The 15,227-nt window shown below is 42.0% G+C and overlaps 1 protein-coding gene and 1 long non-coding RNA gene across 7 annotated transcripts in view; one reads left to right on the forward strand and one right to left on the reverse strand.

The window, feature by feature from the left end:
• Positions 1-15,227, reverse strand: part of RARB (retinoic acid receptor beta) — a 771,365-nt gene that overhangs the window by 248,847 nt on the left and 507,291 nt on the right. The gene's annotated exons all lie outside the window — the stretch shown is intronic.
• LOC147577120 (uncharacterized) lies at positions 8,215-13,758 on the forward strand. The gene is made up of 3 exons (XR_015255750.1): positions 8,215-8,398; positions 12,656-12,769; positions 13,112-13,758. It is a non-coding gene; the product is annotated as an uncharacterized LOC147577120 (long non-coding RNA).

Consider the following 15,227-nt stretch of genomic DNA (forward strand, 5'->3'; position numbering starts at 1 on the left):
AAATCAATAAACTTTAAAAAGAAACACAAAATATAGCAACTATTGCTTGCTATTAGAAGGGAGAAGAGAAAAAAAATGAAATCTGTCTCCTCCTCCAGACTTTAATGGTCTCTTCTTTTTAGAATTATGCCCTGTGAACACCAAAGAAAGAAAACTAAGTGATCATCGGAAAGAGTACAGGCTGAGAATGGCCGGAAGGCCTGGCACTCTGCCGGGAGCAGAGAAATCGAGATCAAGAAGACATGGTCCCTGTCTCCAAGGTTCTTACAATCTTGTGGAGAAAAACAGAGGAGCAGAAAGAAACAGCACTCTGAAGCCTGGACCCATGAAAATTTGTGGGGTAGCTGCTTTACACTAAGGTCTTCCATTCCATGCAGGACCTTCAAACCTCCATCTGAAATTCTCATTTAGTCACCCACTCAGAACCAAAAAAAAAAGGGGGGGTCTGCAAAACGTACATGGGAAGTCAGCCAAGTACACTCTGTGTCATAAGTTTCATAAGTATGTGATCACTTTCCCTCTTAAACTATGAGCTCTGGCACCTCTCTTCGCTGTGCTCACTAGAATATAGACTGGACTCCTCCATTAGTTTTTCAATGCCACAATTTCTGCTACCTCAGACTCTTTTCTTTACCTCATGCTTGTGGTGAGATTCAAGCCCAGACTAAACCATGACGGCTGCCATGTTTGTTTCTGCTCTTGCATCATTAACAAGATCAGAGAAAGATCGACTGCCAAGGCAAAAGAACGTGTCATCGGGCCAGGCTGTGTTTAGCTGCAGGTAAGAGAAAACCTGACTACTGTGGCTTGGCTTAGGCAGAGCTGGGTTACTTTTCTCACTGAATAACTACTGCCACGGTAAGCATTTCGTTGATGGTTCTCATCGGGAGAAAGACATCTGGGGCCAGTTTTGCCTCTTCCTTTTGTGAGGAAAGCCAAGGTTCTTCCAGAAACCCTGTCTTAAGCCATCTCCTTTTTATCCCACTGACAAGTGCCGTGTCACATGGCTGCCAGAGAGAATGAGAAGATGAACCTCAGTGGGTACAGTGGGAGCCAAGGAAGAGTCTTTGCCACAAGATCAATCCTCATTCAACTTCCAAAGATTTTTTTTTTTTTTTTTTGGTCATGGTTGATGATGCCCCAGTTCCTTTACTGACAAAGAACTAACCTGCTGAAATACTACAGTAGGTCTGTCAATTAAAAGTGTATACACAGAGGAGTGTGAATAACAGTTCTACCTTTCCCTGTCAGCATATCACTTTCTTGAAGCGAAATAGAGGAGAAATCCAGGACGACCTGACCAACTTCAGACAATTGCTACGACCTCAACTCTACTTAACAGAGCTATTTTGCTTAGTCTCCAATATTAGCCATTTGTTGATTTCTTCATTCAACACATGTGTACTGAGGTCATACTATAGGCCAGGTGTTGTGATAAGACGCAGTGGCGAACGAGAGAGATCCAGTTTCTTTTTTCTGGGAGGCTTGGATTTTAATGGAAGGAACAAATAGGATGTCTTTAATTATAATTATGCTCAAGACTACAGAAGACAAGTAAAAAGTGACTGGCAGGTATTACAGGAAGTTAGCGGAGTTTGAGGTCTGTCAGGGAAAGCTTCCCCAAATGACACTGAAACTGTAGTTTTCTAAGCCTCGGCCCTACCGACATCTGGGGTCGGATGATTCTTTGTTGTGAGAGATTATAGGGTATTTAGTGACAACCCTGGCCTCTACCCATTAAATGTTGACAGCTCTCCTCTTCCAGCGGTGACAACCCAAAACAGCTCTAGACAGTGACAAACATTCCTGGGGGGTGGGGCACAAGCGTTCCCACTCCAGAACCCACTGATTTCAACAAAGACTTGAAAGGTAAATGGGAGGCTCGGTCACACCAAAAGGGAGAGGTGGACGATTTGGGTTGTGCCAAATATCTTCCCCGATAACATTTTAACGCCTTCTTGCCTTATTCAAAGAACTTGAAAAAAATCACTTCTTGAAGTGTATGCTGAATAACCGGAAAACAGGTGCTAAATTCCTTCTGTCCACACCCTGAACAAAACGTAAGTCCCATGATCTTCTCCTACTCGCTACTCCACGAACGACAGGGGACCCGCGAAGTCCGGAAACATAGATCATGTTATTTCACTTCTTCACAGAAGGAAGATGTTCTTGAGGACAACGTGTATATTCACCTCTGTGTCCAGACTTTACGGGTACCCCCGTGTACTTATTCCTTGCTTTTGACCACTCCACAGATAGGCCTGCTTCATGCCAGGTACTGTTCTAGATGCTGAAGGATCAATATGAACAACAACAAAAAGATCCGTGATCTCAAGAACACCTTCTCTTAATCCGCTCAGGTACAAAACTAATGGAGTTATAAGGCTAACGTTTCATGTTCAATCCATTAGTTTCTGCTGTCCTTATGTTCTTTCAAATGAAAAATAGATTGAGAGGCAAGGGCGATGCCTATTTAGTTCACAATTCAGCACCTTGGCTTTATAGAAAGAATATCAGAAGATTTGATGGACGATAATTGTGATATTAAATGATTAATGACAATGATTTTACACTCACTCAGACAACCTGGTACCAAAGTGGCAATTCTACTCAGCTTCATAATTATTTGCTGAACCAATTGACACTTGGTTTTCATTTGCTTCGCATTTGGTCTATAACTTCCCCAAAGTGAGAGCTCTCCTAAAATTCCCGGCTAGGCTTTTCACCTACCTCCTTCTTGTCTCTTTTCCCCAAGACAGACCTTCCCCCTAAAATCTTGCTTGTTTAATCACCTGTCTAGCCAAGTCAGACTGCCAAGGCCGGGAAGATTGAAGGGAGGCAAAGAATTTCTTTACTGCTTTGGGGAACCATATATTTGAGTGAAAAAGTACTTTTTTTTTGCTTTCTACGTCATGGGGTTGTTTTTGTTTTGTTGCCCATACAATGCATTGATTTACATATCCAGGCTGCTTATAAAATAAAACCAGAGGCATAAGGACTGATAAGAACCTGATGGTAATGGCTCATCCCTTGTGTACTAAAGAATGGACTTGAAGTTTGAGGGAACCAGGACTCAGACTAGAGGGATGGTTAAATGTAGGAGTCAAGTAATGGGGAGGGTAACTTTTATCCCATGGAGGTCAAAGCAACTCACCAAGGAACTCCCCAAAGGAATGAATATTGCTAACATGGTAACAGAAGTTCAAGTCTCCTCCTCTTTCCTTCCACTGGCCCTTCACAATCCCTTGGAATCAGCCTAGGATAATGAGTGAGGAGATCAGCACCCAACACTCTAATGCAGAGGAAGAAAGATGTCAGTGGGTATCTGTACGTCAACATCAATGACATTTGGTCTCGAGCATTCTCTATTGCTTTATGCATTCCTTACCAGCGGCTAACGGGCTGAGATCTTGTTTTTCATATGCCTGTGCAGGAACCTTTCAACTACTCAGGACCTCATGCATGCCTTAAGCTGCCGCTCATCGCCACAGTGGGGATCTTATTAATTTATTTCTGAGAAACGGTCTAAATCACAGCACAGAAACTGTGGCCAGAGTTATGTGAGATTCAAACAGCGTTATGTGGAAACTACCGAGGACAAACTTCTTTTGCAGAAAATGAACAGGTTGCAATGCCAAGCATTGCAGTGTATGTTATTAGCTGGATCCAGTCCTTAGACCTACTCTGGAAGTGTAACTGTGGAGCCTGGGAATCTAATAGAGTTTACTCATCTATCCCAGCCATGGTGGCAGTGCAGGAACAGAGAGAGAGAGATCTCTGTGCACTTGTGGGCGTACGTGTTAAAATCAGAACGTCCTTTCTTTGGAAATGCTCTCAAATTAGGCAAAGGGTGTGAGGTTTGTTTTGGTAAGGCAAGGCAACAGAAATAGATCCTGGGAGACTTCTCCTTTAGGATGTTTCAAAATAGATCAATATTTTCAGATTACATGAGCTCCATCTCTGTTAAGCTATGCTTGGATTGTTATGAAGTAAAGGACATAGAACTTTCAAAGGAAGGTTTCATTGCTTACAGTGTCAGGCAGGGAGATACTCAAATATTTCTCATGTGAAAGGTAATGGGCACTGCTACTCAGAACAGACCTTAGCTATTTTCTCACAGAACTGTTCCAGAAGGCTCCCTGTTGTGAGGTAATAACCCTTTAGTGGTGGTTTGGGGAAGGTCTAGCGACGGGTTCTTGTGGGAAAACCCAGGTGACTCTGGTGGTAAGGGCTCAGGATAATGGCTCTTTACAAGTATTTATTTTAATAACAGCTATATTGTTATAAACTGCTGAACGTCAGCCTTACTTTCCTGGAAGAAATGAAATAAATGAATTGATGATTGACTTATCCTCCGAGGGATAATCAGGTTGTCCGGAGTTCCGCAGAAATCCACAGAAGCTTCTAAAGGTGAGTTCAGTGTGTAGAGTTTTTCCTAAGAACTTTCCTATGGATAAGAGGCTGCTGAAGAACAAGGCAGGCTGACAGTTGCCTTTTGGCCATATGTCAAAGTAACCAGAGAGGGTAAATGACTCCAGCCAAAGCCATCAATAATTGATAGCGGGTAATTCAGTACATATATTCCCAGCTGCTTTTCTACAAAGGTGGCAAAGAGAATGTCTTTCTGTTTCTCCTCACCCATTCAATTTAGACACTAGCCCACCCCCAAATAGTGCTACAGATTCCAATCATGAAAAACAAACAGAGTGACAATAGCCAGGGGACCTTCAGTCCAGAGCCTTCCCTTGGTAAACATAGCCTCTAGATGCTATCTCTGGCTCCCCCACGGGATGCCTCCTGCAAAATAGGCGGAGTCTGAGTTGAGTGGGTTTGGAGATAGGTTATGTCATCCTATGTGGGTTATGTCATCTCATGTGACCAAAATGTAGCAAACAGGCCCAAAAAGCCTTTTATGTTTTGGTACTTTGCTAAATTCTGTGTGTTCTGGGGGTGCTCATTAATGGCGATTTTATTCTTAAAGCCTATGATTCAGTGAATGAAAGATATAGTGTTAATTATTTATAGAGGTAACTTAACAATTGTTAGATCTCATTTTCTTGAGCTTTCAATTATTATCTCTGGGTAAACTCAATTCAATTAAATAAATCCACTTATTCATTCAACAAATATTTACTGAGTACCCACTGCATCATCTACCCTTTTAGGCTCTGGGGATAGAGAAGGGGAGAGGACAAACAAGAAATCTCTACTTACAGCAATTACATTTTAGTGGAAAAACATAAATAAGCAAGTACATACTTATCATTGTAGTAAAGAATAAGTACTCTAAAGAAAAATTAAGCAAGATATAGGGTGGCTGGGACATCTCAGCTAGCGTGGTCAGGGAAGGCCTCTGTAAGGAGGAGATCTCTGAACAAGAAAGTGAACAACGTGTCCAGGAAAGACCAGTGCCTATTTGGTGGAAGCCGTCTCCAGGCACAGAGGACATTAACAGCAAAAGCCATGAAGCGGGAAGGATCCTGGTGGATCAAGAAATCCAGTTTCTGGAGCACACGGAACAAGGTGCAAGTGTAGGAAATGAGGCTGACTGTTCCTCTTGCCCTTCAAGATTTGGCCTTTTGTCAGAGTGGAGGAACTCTGCAAATACATGCTGTGAGTTCTCTCTGAAGAACTAAATGCCTCCTAAAATAGCTATAGCGGTGGTGATTAGGATCCTGATTTGGAGAATCGCGTGCCTGAAAAAAAATGTATTTCTTACCGTTGGTTGGTACATGAAATGACTTCCCATACAACCTTATAGTTAACAGGTTCTAAATTTCTCTCTCTTTCCTCCCTCCCTCCCTCCCTCCCTTCCTTTCATGGGTGAGAGTAGGGTGTGGGATGGTGGTGGCAGTGGTTGACGTATCTAAACTGAAAACCAAATACGAAATAGAGTAAGACATGCGTTTCCAATTCCTGTCTTTCCCACTTAGCACATAGCTCTAAAGCTCTCTCTTCACACTGTCTAGCTTGTCAATGGTATCCCTTTCCAACAGACTGGGATCCAATGGAACTTCTCTATTGGAATGTAATTTCCATGAGGGCAGGGGTATGTTCATCACTGCACCCATGGTGAGTTGCAAATAGTTACTGAGTATATGTACATACTCTTCCCAGCTTTATTTCCCAGTCGTTTTGATTTCCTCTCCTTAAGCCTCACAGACCAGGACACCACTTGGAGAAAAGCATCACAGGACACTCCGGGGCGCCCAAGCAAGCAATCACACTCTCTCATCCTGAACATAATGTGCTACAGACCATTTCCTGGGAAAACCCCAATTCTCCTGGTATTGCTCAGCACATTAACCTTTAGGTAATTGGCACTAAACGTAGGAACAGTTCCGTGGAGTTCCAAGTAATGACAGAGGTGGCCATATTCCAATGCTTCATGTCATTGTTGGGAATTTGTCCTAAGTATCTTAAAATTTTTTTTTTTCCAACGTTTATTTATTTTTGGGACAGAGAGAGACAGAGCATGAACGGGGGAGGGGCAGAGAGAGAGGGAGACACAGAATCGGAAACAGGCTCCAGGCTCTGAGCCATCAGCCCAGAGCCCGACGCGGGGCTCGAACTCACGGACTGCGAGATCGTGACCTGGCTGAAGTCGGACGCTTAACCGACTGCGCCACCCAGGCGCCCCTGTCCTAAGTATCTTAAGTTGGTGGGAACATCACTCTCCTTCCTTCCTTCCTTCTCCAAAGCTGGGATATTTGTAAGAACCTGATACCAGAAGAGGACCAGCCCAGGCACTCAAGATACAGAGAAGTGTAACAGTTGGTTCTTGTCTGCAAAGGGATGAAAATCAACTGAGGAAAATGGCAAAAATAAGATACCATTAACCTAAATACTAAATGAATAAAATACATTTCATTACCGAAGGGCACTGAATTCTAAAAGCATCTAACAAAATATCAGAAAATAAGTATTCAGGTATTTGTGGAAGTAAATTTGTTATTTATCTTGAAGCTATTACTACTTATTTTTAAATCATATATACATATTTTTTCATGACAAAAGAACAGACTTCCTAAATAAAAACAAAAAGAAAAGGAATAGGAAGGAAATAAAAACTATTCATAATCTCTGAACTCAGAATGACCTCTCTTAACATTTTGGTTTATTTCCTTCCAGTTTTTTTTTTTTCCTTTCTTCTTACATAGATAAGATCATATGGAATACATAATTTTACTTCCTATTTTCTTCTTAAGATCACAGCATGTTTGGCATGTTTTGAGAAACCTCTGTTTGTTGGCTAAATAGTAATCAAGTGAATGATGTATTAACTTGACTTTGAAAGTTTACGAATGGCTATATTACCACACACTCCAACAAAACTTCTGTATTTGGAGCTTCACATTCTCTACTCTGCTTTCCGTTGGTCTGTTCCCTGGCCGCGTAGGTGAGAAAAATCAGCTCAAGAGGAGAACAGAGCAGAGAACATAAAGACAAGGACTTTAGAGGCACATGCTCGGTATTTGCTTGCCTGCCCTTGTAAAAAGTAAGCATGTGGGATTCTGGCTATTTGGCTGGATTATCCACTTCTCAGCAGCTCTCCTCTCAGGAAGTAAACTCTCAGTGGCCTTTCAGCTGACAGCCAGAAGATGGGGTGAATGCTGTTAGCGGTTATGCTGGGGCAGAAACCTTAAGAGACAACTGTACGAATGGACCCAGCGGAGCCGAGGGAAGGTAATGAAGTGCCAAACCTGGCCTGACATGCAAAATGCAGGAAGACAGAGGCCAAGCAAAAACACGCGTATGTGTTGGGTTCTGGAAGCCTGTCAAATGGTGGATTGCTTTTGCAAAGCTTTTCAGTTCATGATCGGGGCCCTGTAACTACCAATGACCTTCGCCAGGGAATTATGTGTTTAAAAACCATGGGCTCTGCTTCCTCAGCATTTTGGATGGCTTTCTAGCACGGCACTTACCATCTTATGATGTGTACGTAATTAGCTAAAATCCAGTGATAACCGCTGCTTCTTAAGCATTTAGTATTTGCTAAGTACTGAAGTACTCTCTCTATCCGGTCACTTAATCCTCCCCCAAAACCTACAGCACAGGTTTGTTCCCTCACAGATGAGAAAACAGGCACGGAGGAGCTGCTCAGCAACCACCCAGTCTTGGGGGAGGTAGACTCATGTTCTTCACTTCACCCAACTCCCGTCTTCCTCCCTAAGCAACCCTCACAGGGAAATGGTTGTGTCTTATTTTCACACCCTCCATGACGCCCACTGATTAGAAAAAAGAAGGTGACCATGGAGAGAGCCCCAACGGCCATCGACTGATGAACGGACAAAGAAGATGTGGTATGTAAATACAGTGGCCTCTTAGTCATCAAAAAAGAACGAAAGCGTGCCATTTGCAACGATGTGGATGGAGCCAGCGTACTATGCTAAGCCAAGTAAGTCAGTCCGAGAAAGACCAATACCGTATGCTTTCACTCATACGTGGAATTTAAGAAACAAAACAGAGGAACATAGGGAAAAGGAAGGAAAAATAAAATAAGGTAAAAACAGACTTGCCTTTACAAAGGTAAGAAAAAAAATAAGGGAGGCAAACCATAAGATAATTTTAACGGTGCAGAATAAACTGAGGGTTGATAGATGCAGGTGGGTAGGGGAACAGACTCAATGAGTGATGAGGACAGGGTGCTATATGTAAGGGAGGAACCACTAAATTCCACTCCTGAAACTAATACTACATTACGTGTTACCTTGCACTTAAATGAAAACTTGGAAGAAAATTAATGAACTAAAATTAAAACATTTAAAAACTGGTGACCAACAAGTAATGTGGAATCAATGGCGTCAAAGCGAGTCATGTTGGATGCACTTCTTTTTGATTCCTTTTAATTTGTCAAAAGAATACGCATATATTATTGTTGTTTTCCCCAAATAGCCTCCACGCAACCCCGAGATCAAGACTTGAGCTGAGATCAAGAGTCAGACGCTTAAGCAACGGAGCCACCCAGGCGCCCCTTATACGTATTGTTAAAAAAATAAAACAGTGACATGTGGTGCCTGGATGGCTCAGTCAGCTGAGCATCCGACTCTTGATTTTGGCTCAGGTCATGATCCCAGGGTCCTGGGATTGAGCTCTGTGTCAGGCTCAGTGCTGAACATGGAGCTTGCTTGGAATTCTCTTTCTCTCTCCCTTTGCACCTCTCCCTCACTCATGCACACACACACTCTCTCTCTCTCAAAAAATGAATGAATGAATCAATAATGTAAAAATTAAAAAAAAAATTGGTGACAAAAGAAAGATAACATTAGCCCCTCCCTCTCCATACCCCTAAACTCTCATCTCTTTTCCTTAAATATCCTTTAGTAATTTATCCTGGTCTCCAGATTGCCAAAATCTTTATAATGATATTTCTTAGCATATTGATTTTATACTTTGTATGTTGATATTATTTATGAGATATGAGGATCCAGATTTTATGTCATTCTCCTCATTCCATTTTTAAATGTATATTTATAATGATAGATAAGGAATATTTATAATTCCTAATAAAGTTTTACTGTCTACTCTTTATTGCAGAGCCCAGTAGTGTACTATGATTCTTTTTCATTTCCTGTACAAATGAGTTCATAGTTGCTTTTTTAAAATTTTGCTCAGTTTTCTGCATATCCTTAAATTTCTTTTAGTTTTTAATGTTTGTTTATTTATCTTGAGAGAGAGAGAGAGAGAGAGAGAGAGAGAGAGAGAGAGAGAGAGCATGAGATGGGGAGGGGCGGAGAGAGAGGGACAGAGATTCCCAAGCAGGCTCTGCACTGTCAGCATGCAGCTCAACACAGGGCTAGGTCCCACGAACCATCAAATTATGACCTGAGCCGAGATTAAGAGTCAGATGCTCAACTGACTGAGCCATCCAGGCACCTCCTTAATTTGCTATTAAATGCCCCCTTATGGGGCGCCTGGGTAGCTCAGTCGGTTAAGCGGCCGACTTCGGCTCAGGTCATGATCTCGCGGTCCGTGAGTTCGAGCCCCACGTCGGGCTCTGTGCTGACAGCTCAGAGCCTGGAGCCCGTTTCAGATTCTGTGTCTCCCTCTCTCTGACCCTCCCCCATTCATGCTGTGTCTCTCTCTGTCTCAAAAATAAATAAACATTAAAAAAAAAATTAAAAAATAATGCCCCCTTATAGGTATTATTTTCCAACAGTTGAATAGACCAGATAATATATCAACTCCTTTTCACACCCTGGAGAACTTCCCAGAGCACTTCATTCTCTTGATCGAACCTGAACTCTTTTCTCTCTAGACTCATGGTGCCGTTTGCTGTCTGGTACCATATCTTTCCCAATCTGTACCCTGCTTTACACTTCTAATTTCCTGTGTGGGCCATTCTATTTCACGGATCCTTTCTAGTTTGGAGTTAACTGCCTCATTTGACTAAAGCCATACCCTGAAGATCACATTAGGAAAGTGTGCAGGGAAATTATTCTGAGACCATGCTTACCTAAAGATGTCTTTATTCAATGGCCACCCTCGATGAAAAGTTTAGGCAGGTGTAGAATTCTAGGTTGAGAACCTTTTCCAATCAGAATTATAAAAAAATACTGCTTTTATGTTTTCGCTCTTCTAATGTGTCTATTAAAAAAGACTGATGTCTTTCTGATTCCAATTGCTTTCAGTATGACTTTTTCCTCTTTTTTGAATGCTTTCTGAGTCTTCTTTTATGTGTCAGTTTGAAATATCCCAGTAGTGTTCCTTGATGTGGATCTTTGTATTTATTGATTTTTTGATTACCGTACCTAAGCATTTGTTGTGTCCTTTCAGCCCGAAACTTTGTGTCCTTCAGATCTTAGAAACTTTTTTATCCCCCTCCCATTCCCTTGCTTTCTTTGCTCTTTCTGGAGCTCCTGTCAAATGTTAAGCCTTCTGGGTTGATCTAAATCTTTCTATTTCTCCCTCTTATTTTATAATCCCTTTGTCTTTTTATTCTACATTTTTTTTAAGTTTCTTGATATCTCATTTGGCCTACCTATTAAATATTTTCATTTCTATTAAAGGATGTTAATTTGACTTTCAGACTGTCTCAGAGTTTCAGAAGAGACTCCAGGGGCTAACAACAAGAGCTAGAGATCTGGTAAGAACACATTAAAAGACGCTGAGACCACAAACCTACCTACTTTGTTGAAAAAAAGTTGGACTTGCAAGGCTGAAATCAGGAAATTAAGGAAATTAGTTTTTTAATACCCTACTCTGTCAACCGTATTATTTTGAGTGTTTTCTTCCTGCCCTTGAAAGAAACTTGGGCCTCTTCCAGGTATTAAAAATAGTCTCAGTTACGCCACTGTCTCAATAGACCATTGGGGACATCTTGCCCATCTAGGGGTCCTTTTTAGGATGATGCCATTTCTGCTCCTTTCCATAGTGTCCCCATGTGACCCATGGGAAACACAGAGATTTGTTCGAGCGCTGGTGGGATGGAGTGTGCTCTTACTGCAACCCTTGCTTCTCTGTTCTCCTGCTGGGGCAGGTAGGGACCAATCACTGTCCTCCCGCATTTTAGGGAGACACGTAGCGACATCTTTGAGTGCTTCTCTAAAAGTTCATTTCCTTTCCCCAGGGGGAATGAGCCACACAGAACACACTGACTCTCTCTAGAGAAATACTCACTACTGTCCTTCCTTCATAAATCTCCTCACCTTCTCTCACATATGCTTAAGGTGGGTGATGATAAGGATGAAAAACCATCTCACATTCTCTTATGGGGACTAAAAAGTGATCCGGGGTCTGTGGATCTTGTATTTAGCTAAAACTGCGACCACAAGAAAACTTGCGTTTAACATCTTTTCTCACTTGAGTGATTTTTTTTTTGTTTACAAAGGCTCTTTCTTGCTTCTTCTTTTCAGTTTCCTGATCTTTGTTAAAATATCTTTCAATTTATCAGAGACCTCAAAGCAGTAATTTTGTTTCTTCTGTTTCCTTTATTCTCTGTTTTAAGTTCCCCTTTTGTTTGTTTACTTTGGAGTCTATTTTACATTAGAAGCTTTCCTCCTTGCCTAGCAATTCTTGATTGTCTGGTATCATTGAAAAGTGAATTACTAGTGTCTGACTGGTGTATTGGAAGGGAAACAAACTTGTGGTTTAATGTATCATGTGTAACTGGAAGTTCTCTTGGGCTTTGGGGTCATAAATTGAACCTTTTTCAAAAACGTTTATTTGTTTTGAGAGAGTATGCATGTGTGTGTGTGTGTGTGTGTGTGTGTGCGAAAGTGGGAGAGGGGGAGAGAGAGGGAGAGGAGAGAGAGAATTCCAAGGAGGCTCCACGCTGCCAGTGCAGAGCCCGACGTGGTGCTCGCTCGCACAAACCATGAGATCAGGACTTGAGCAGAAAGTCAGAGTCTACCACTTAATCAAGCGAGCCACCCAGGCAAGCCGACCTTCATTTTTAAGTCTTATCACTGCCATTAATCCATTGTGGGGCTTTGGCTCATGTTTTGTCCCTTGGTTTGTCCCCAGGTTCTTCTCCTTGGTGTGCGGCTGAAGGTTTAGCATCAAAATGCATGACCTTCCATTATCCAGGATAATACACGTTTTCTGAAGACTTCCCAAATGAAAGCTTTCAAAGTTACGGGCAAAACATCTCATATAAAAAGGGGGGAAATACAATATATCAATTAAACTTATGGCATCTACTTTTCCATTCCAGACATACAGTCATTTTGAATAAGCTGCAAACAAAAACAGACACAAAACCAACCAACCAACGACGACAACCACCCCCACCCCCCCCTCGGGTACTTAAATCGAGCACGTGACTGTTGTCAGTTTACGGTCACCCCTAGATTACTCTTGTTGAATATGAACGTTAGGTCACAGACGGACAAATTCACACGCTGGCTAAAAGCACCACATTTTCAGAGTCAAACTGGGGTAGTGTATTTCCAAAACTGCTCACAGCACTCCCAACCCCATCCCTTAAGTCCTTTTGCAGGACGAGCACACTACCCCTCCGTCCAAAGAGACTGTTGAGTGTATTTCTCCTCCCCTTGAATCTGGGCCGACCCTGTGATTTGCTCTGGCCAACGGATGTGGTGAAAATGATGGCTGTGTGATTGCCAGGTCCGGCTCTCCAAAGATCATGCGGCTTCTGTTTCTGCCCCAGGCGTCCATGTAGTCAGCACGGGGGACTTTATCGGACAGAGGCTACGTGGAGAGCACCTCAGCGGACACACAGGACCAAGGCCCCAGGCTATACGTGAAGCCTTACTGGATCCTCACAGATAACCTGTTATAACCAGACAACCTCAACAGAAGTAGAGACAAGCTGCACCTGGCTGAATCCTGCCTGAATTTCTCATGCACAGAATCATGAACAATAAAATGGTTCATGTTTTCGGCCCCTATGTTTGGGTGAGGTTGTACAGCAACAGAAACAGTGGCTAGCCCACTCTAGGAGAACCACTTCGAGCAAGGATTCATAACTCAGGCAGTATTTGGAGTGTCTATACTTCTGAGCCTTATCGGGGAATGGAATCCGTCGTTTTCCTCTGATTCTTAATGGAGTCTTTGTCTCCAAAAGGACTAAGAAGCACCGATTTATGGGTCATTCAAAGTTAAACACCATCGCCAACAAAGGTTTTCATTTTGTTTATGAAAATAATCCATGCTACGCTAGTAAAAGAATAAGAGTACAAAAGTATATTCAATAAAAGACTGCCCCAAAAGCACGGGGAAAAAATTGGTGTGTATCCTCCCAAAGTACATAAATACTATGAATCTATTTGGAGAAATTAAAATGGTATCTGTGCATTCATACACACGTGTCTCTCTGCGCATGTATATTCATATATAAATGAATGACTCTGCTGAGTATAAAAGTCAGATCTTTGAAATATGACATAGTAGTTTGCTGTCTGTCTTTTAACCTTTGAGGAGAACCTAATTTTGTTTTGTGGTCAGATATAAAATATTTTATTTTATAGCTCCTGCATTTCATGTCCCTCCCGAAAAGGTCCTCCCTTCTTTAGCATCAAGTACACTCATGATTTCTTACAGAACTTTGTGTAGGAACTTTTTTTTTTTTTTTTTTCCCATTACCATCATTTATCCCTCCGTGATTTATCTAAAGTGTAGCTCAGGTGGAAGGAAGGGAGCAGAAAGCTTGCTTTATTTCTCTTCCAACACATATTAAAGAGTATACCGTCTCGCCATTTGATTGGCCAGCTCATGTACTGACCTCCCCGATGCACTTGGGACCACCTCTAGACTCAGGGCAGCCCCACCCATCTTGCTACTCCCACACCACTGGCTCACTGTTTGAATTGCCACTGCTTATAATGCACTTTATATGGAAAGAAGGTCTTACCCTCTTGGTCCCTTTTTACAAACTTTTTGCCTTTAACTATGATCATCTTTTCCTTTTTCCAGATGAGCCTAAGAATCATTACATCAAGGTAGCACCCATCCTCCCACTGCCTGCGTCCGCAAACTCCCCAAACAAGTTTTTTAGTTTGGAAGGTATCACACTGAACTCAGAGCTCATTCAGGGGAGAAGCCGGGACTTTCTAACGCTGAGCCCTCTTGACCCAAGAACAAGGTATCTTCACATTTACTCAAGAAGCACACGGCTGATGGCACAATTTAAAATTTTTCTTCATTTGGTCTCTGTAAAGTGTATCCTAGATATGTTAACGTGTTTTTGGCCAAAAAAAAAAAAAAAAAAGGAAGCAGTTTACGACACAAGTAGTTAGGTACCTCTGGCTTGGAGGAAGCAAATACATTACTGCTCTATCCAAGCGGTCAAGTTCCCATTGGGGAAATGTGTCTCACACAACTTATTAGAAGAATTCCCTGCTTAACTCTGGGATAATTGCAGTTGACTGCCTTTATCGTTTCCAAAACTTGTCCCAGGCTTATTGTGCCCAGGACTGCGGGATCTGCCCTGAAGATTGAGGCAGATTTCCTCAGAGACGCTATAATGCTTAGAAAAACAACACTCCCCAAAAGAAACCCAGAGCTCCTTTGATGAGTATATATAGCTTATCATTTGAAGGAGGATACAGATTAAAAAAAAAAAAATACTTTTAAGTATCAATGATGGGTGGATACCTCAATATGTCTCAGGTAAAAGCCTCTGTTCCGTAAATCAAAGTATTCTGAAGGGATTAAGTGAAGGACATCAAGGGTTTACCTGGGCTCATAATACATGCTTCAAGAGTGAAAGAAGAAATAGTTGGATGGATTCACTGGGAGAGAAGCCAAATACCATCTCGGGTCAA

Source organism: Puma concolor, chromosome C2 (genome assembly GCF_028749965.1).
Source record: "Puma concolor isolate L17-30 chromosome C2, mPumCon1.1.hap2, whole genome shotgun sequence".
Lineage (NCBI taxonomy): Eukaryota > Metazoa > Chordata > Mammalia > Carnivora > Felidae > Puma > Puma concolor.